Below are 5,542 nucleotides of genomic sequence, written 5' to 3'. Positions count from 1 at the left end.
GCTCAGGATGGGGGTCTCACACACACACACTGTTGGGGTTTGAGCCCTGCACCTGTTTCTCGCCCCTGCCCCGGGAACAGGCCGTCCCAGAGCTGGGCCGATACCGGTAGGAACCATCTGAGTCCTCCAGCCGTCTGTGACACTCATCCCCTCCGGTCCCGAGACCCGGCCCTGAGCCAAACCTCTCGTCAATTCCATAGCCTCCCCCGTCGTCTAGATTTAGGGGAGGGGGGGGTCAAAATCAGGGCCTGTTTTCTGGCTCCCCCCACCTCCGCTCACCTGAGCTGGTGACACACGTCCCCCCAGTTTGCAGCCCAGCGCACTCCCCAGATGCTGTATCGGTGCCCGTTTGTCAGTCTCTACCAGCCCCGATGCCCCCACCTCTGCCCTATTTATCCCCCCCCAGGCCACCCCCTGCCTGCCCTTGCTCTCAGCAGCCAGAGGTTCAGTCGGGCTCCCCGCCCGCCCCACAGGCTTTGATGCCTTTGAAGCCACCAGGGCCTGTACAGAGCGAAATGTCACCCAGCGAAGTGCGGCCGCTGCTGCGGGGCTAAGGGCAGCGCCCCCTGCTGGGCCGGGGAAGCGTTTTCCCTGGCGGGGGGGCTCCAGCGGCTCAACCCCGAGAGCAGCCGAAATGCAGACAGGCCTGGGGTGAAGGGCTCGCAGGGGTGGGGGAGGGGCGAGAGTGGCCCTCATGCCTTAGGACCCAGGAGTCCTTCCAAGAGCCCCTCTTCCTCAGTCCCACCACTAGACCCCATGCCCCTCCTGCCGCTGGGGAGAGAACCCAGGAGTCCTGGCTCCCAGCCCCCCGCTGTAACCAATACACCCCACACCCCTCCTGCCGCGGGGGAGAGAACCCAGGAGTCCTGGCTCCCAGCCCCCCTGCTCTAAGCACTAGGCCCCACGCCCCTCCCGCCGCTGGGGAGAGAACCCAGGAGTCCTGGCTCCCAGCCCCACGCTCTAACCATTACACCCCACGCCCCTCCCGCCGTTGGGGAGAGAACCCAGGAGTCCTGGCTCCCAGCACTAGGCCCCACTCCCGCTCTAGGAAAAAAACCCAGGAGTCCTGCCTCCCACTGCTGGGTTCATGAGCCCACAGGCAAACCTCTGGTGTCACGGGACCCCAGGGTCCTCCTGGGAAGAGCTGCAGGAGTTCAATCAATCGGCTTGCAAAGGATGAGGGTATCTGGGGGGCCGGGAGCTGCGGCTCTAACCCACAAGCAGGGGCTGAGCATTTCCAAGCTGCCAGGCTGGTTCGGGCACAGCTGCAGGCCCCGCTGTCCCCCTCGGGCAGTTCTGGATGCTGCAGGGCTGTAGCCCCTCCCCATTCCCATTCTGACGTGGGGCAGGAACGTGGGGTCCCTCACTGGCTTGCAGCTGGGAAAAGGGGGGGCTGTGCAGGGACCCCGAACCCTGGCTTTCCGGGGTCCCCCCTCCAGACTGCTGGGCACCCCCGGAGGTTGGCAGACAGGGTTGTAGATCAGCGGCGGTCCCTCTGCTTTGAAGACAGACTTCCCTTTGCCCGGGCAACCGGCCCATCTGGCTTGGGGCCCCGGGAGGTCACGGCTGTTGGCATAAAGGTGAGGTGGGTCGGGGGGAGAAATCTGCTCGTGGGGCCTGGGTAGCAGGACACCCGCTTTGTCTGGGCTGGGCCTCCCGTGGTTCCTGATTAGCGCGTGATCGGGACTCGCGTCCACTGCTCCCCACACCTCAGCCCCACCGGAGAGCGGCAGGAGGGCAGGGGGCGCCGGCTGGCAAGGGTGGGTGATAAAGGGGCAGAGGGAATCCAATAAGGGTGGGGCGATAGATGGGGAGAGGAACCAGAAAAAGGGGGCAGCTTCAATACCACCATGATGGGCGCAATAGAAGCGATGAAAGGAGCTGGGGAGTGGAGGCAATACAGCCTGCACCCCAGTTTTTGTGGCTCAAGGGAGCAGGGGTAGCACATGTGGTGTTGCCCGCTCCAGTGAACAGAACCTGAGCAATGAGCCACTCGACCCTGGCTGCAGGCAGCCTCAGGCTGACGGGACACGTTCCAGCCACCGCAGGATTGCTGGGAAGGGCCAGTTCATAGATCCCAAGGGGACCGGTGTGATCACCTAATCCGACCCCCGGTCTAACCGGCCATGCGATTGCCCTGGTAGGATTCAATTCCCGTGTGAAGGAGAGTTAGAAAAACCTCCCGTCTTCATTTAAACCCTGTCAGGGATGGAGACTCCGCCAGGACCCTTGGCAAAGGGTTAATTTACCCCCACTGTTCACCACGTATGCCTCCCAGACGGCTCTGTGCTGCGAAAGCCCAGCTAGGAGCCGATGGTTCCCGGAGTACAGTTCCCCAGAACAGAGAGCTGGTCTGCGGTCCCGGCAGGTAGAGCTGGGAACAGAACCGGGCTGCTTTGCCTTTCAGTGGGAACAGGCCCCAGTATGTGTGTCTGGAACCGCTCTAGCCCGATATGGTGCTGAGTCACCGTACAGGCCCCCTATGTCAGATTACAAGGCTGCTAACTCAGCACTTGGGTCTGTAGCTCGGGTAGGAACGGCTCATGCATTTACATACCCAGGACGCTGGTTCTGTTCCCCAGCTGAACTAAACGGGGACAAGCCCTAGAGCTGACACACACAGGGTATGTCTACACTACCAAATTAGGTTGATTTTCTAGAAGTCAATTTTTAGAAATCGATTTTATACAGTGAATTGCGTAAGTCCCCACTAAGCGCATTAAGTCGGTGGAGTGCGGCCTCACGTCGACTCACTGAGCGTTGCACTGTGGGTAACTATCCCACAGTTCCTGCAGTCTCCGCCGCCCATTGGAATTCTGGGTTAAGCTCCCAATGCCTGATGGGGGAAAAACATTGTCACCCCTCCCTCCGTGAAAGCAATGGCAGACAATCGTTTTGCGCCTTTTTTCCATGCAGACGCCATCCCACGGCAAGCGTGGAGCCCGCTCAGCTCACCGCTGCTTCTGTGAGCATTGTCCTGCAGTATGTGCAGAACCTGCAAAAGCAGGCGAGGAGGCGATGACAGCGCGATCACGAGAGTGATGAGGACATGGATACAGATTTCTCTCAAAGCACGGGCCCTGGCAATTTGAACATCACGGTGTTAATGGGGCAGGGTCATGCCGTGGAATGGGCCCAGGAAACAAGCACAGACTGGTGGGACCGCATAGTGTTGCAGGTCTGGGATGATTCCCAGTGAGTGCGAAATTTTCGCATGCGTAAGGGCACTTTCATGGAACTTTGTGACTTGCTTTCCCCTGCCCTGAAGCGCCAGAATACCAAGATGAGAGCAGCCCTCACAGTTGAGAAGCGAGTGGCGATAGCCCTCTGGAAGCTTGCAACGCCAGACAGCTACCGGTCAGTCGGGAATCAATTTGGAGTGGGCAAATCTACTGTGGGGGTGGTGTGATCCAAGCAGCCAACGCAATCACTGAGCTGCTGCTATCACGGGTAGTGACTCTGGGAAATGTGCAAGGCCTAGTGGATGGCTTTGCTGCAATGGGATTCCCTAACTGTGGTGGGGCGATAGACGGACCACGTATCCCTATCTTGGCACCGGACCACCTTGGCAGCCAATACATAAACCGCAAGGGGTACTTTTCAATGGTGCTGCAAGCACTGGTGGATCACAAGGGACATTTCACCAACATCAACGTGGGATAGCCGGGAAAGATACATGACACTCGCATCTTCAGGAACTCTGGTCTGTTTGAACAGCTGCAGGAAGGAACTTACTTCCCAGACCAGAAAATTATCGTTAGGGATGTTTAAATGCCAATAGTTATCCTCAGGGACCCAGCCTACCCCTTAATGCCAGGGCTCATGAAGCCATACACAAGCACCCTTGACAGTATTAAGGAGCTGTTCAACTATAGGTTGAGCAAGTGCAGAATGGTGGTAGAATGTGCATTTGGACGTTGAAAAGCTCGCTGGTGTAGTTTACTGACTAGGTTAGACCTCAGCGAAACCAATATTCCCATTGTTATTGCTGCTTGCTGTGTGCTCCACAATATCTGTGAGAGTAGGGGAGAGACGTTTATGGCGGGGTGGGAAGTTGAGGCAAATCGCCTGGTAGCCAATTACATGCAGCCAGATACCAGGGCGATTAGAAGAGCACAGCAGGGCGCCCTGTGCATCAGAGAAGCTTTTAAAACCAGTTTCATGACTGGCCAGGCTACAGTGTGACAGTTCTGTTTGTTTCTCCTTGATGAAAACCTGCCCCCTTGGTTGATTCTACTTCCCTGTAAACCAACCGACCTCCCACCTTCGATCACCGGTTTCAGAGGCAATAAAGTCATTATTGTTTCCAAATCATGCAGTCTTTATTAATTCATCACACAAATATGGGGAAAACTCGCAACGTAGCCCAGGAGGGGTGGGTGAGGAGGGAAGCACCGGGTGGGGTGGTGGATGAGGGGAGGACAAGGCCACACTACAGTTCAAAACTTATTGAATGCCAGCCTTCCGTTGCTTGGGCAATCCTCTGGGGTGAGTGGCTGCGTGCCCGTAGCCTCCCCTGCCCACGTTCTTGGGCGTCAGGGTGAGGAGGATATGGAACTTGGGGAGGAGGGCGGGTGGTTATACAGGGACTGCTCCTGCTGCCTTTCCTGCAGCTCCACCAGACGCCTGAGCAGGTCAGTTTGCTCCTGCATTAGCCTCAGCATTTCATCCTGTCTCCTCCCAACGCGCTGCTGCCACCTCTCCTCTTGCTCCCACCTCCTCTCCTCACGTTCATTTTCTGCTTTCCTGAACTCTGCCATTCTTTGCCTCCATGCATTCTGCTGAGCTCTTTCAGTGCGGAAGGACTGCATGAGCTCTGAGAACATCTCGTCGCAAGTGCATTTTTTTGGCCTTCTAATCTGCACTAGCCTCTGAGACGGAGATGATAGGGGAAGCATAGAAACATTTGCAGCTGTGGGAGGGGAAAAAAAGGGAGAGTAGTATTTAAAAAAGACACCTTTTAGAGAACAAACGGAAGACTATTTCACACTGAATCAAGCGGTTCACATTACATAGCACATGTGCTTTGGGTACAAGATCACATTTTGCCTTATATTGAGTGCCTGCCGGTTTGGCGTGAGAGATCACACACGCTTAGCTGGGCAACCGAATTCGGCTTGCAGGCAGCCAGGGTAAGGCAAAGGGTTTCGGCTTCTTCAGCCTTCATAACATGTGGGAACGGTTTCAAACAGCAGCACCCTCCTTTCTCATACCCAGCAAAGCCCGTTGGGTTGGCCATTTAAAAGGTGGGGCTGAGGTTTTAGGGTGAATGTGCAGCACAATCCAACCCCCCGCCCCGCTCCCAATTCTCTGGGATGTTTGCTTCAACCCAGGCCCGGCTCCAGGCACCAGCCCACCAAGCTTGTGCTTGGGGCGGCACCTGGAGGGGGGTGGCGCGGCGCTCTGGCCCCCGGGGAGAGCGGGGCCACGGCTGGGCTCGCCGCCCTCCCACCGGCGCTCTGGCCGCCTTCCCCCCCGGTGCCCTCCTCCCGGCCGCCGGGGGGAGAGCGGAGCCCCTGCCAGGGCTCGCCGCCCTCCCCCC

The sequence above is a fragment of the Trachemys scripta genome, chromosome 16 (genome assembly GCF_013100865.1).
Source record: "Trachemys scripta elegans isolate TJP31775 chromosome 16, CAS_Tse_1.0, whole genome shotgun sequence".
Taxonomy (NCBI): domain Eukaryota; kingdom Metazoa; phylum Chordata; order Testudines; family Emydidae; genus Trachemys; species Trachemys scripta.
The sequence above is the reverse complement of the archived record's forward strand: the minus strand, read 5'-3'. Positions refer to the sequence as shown.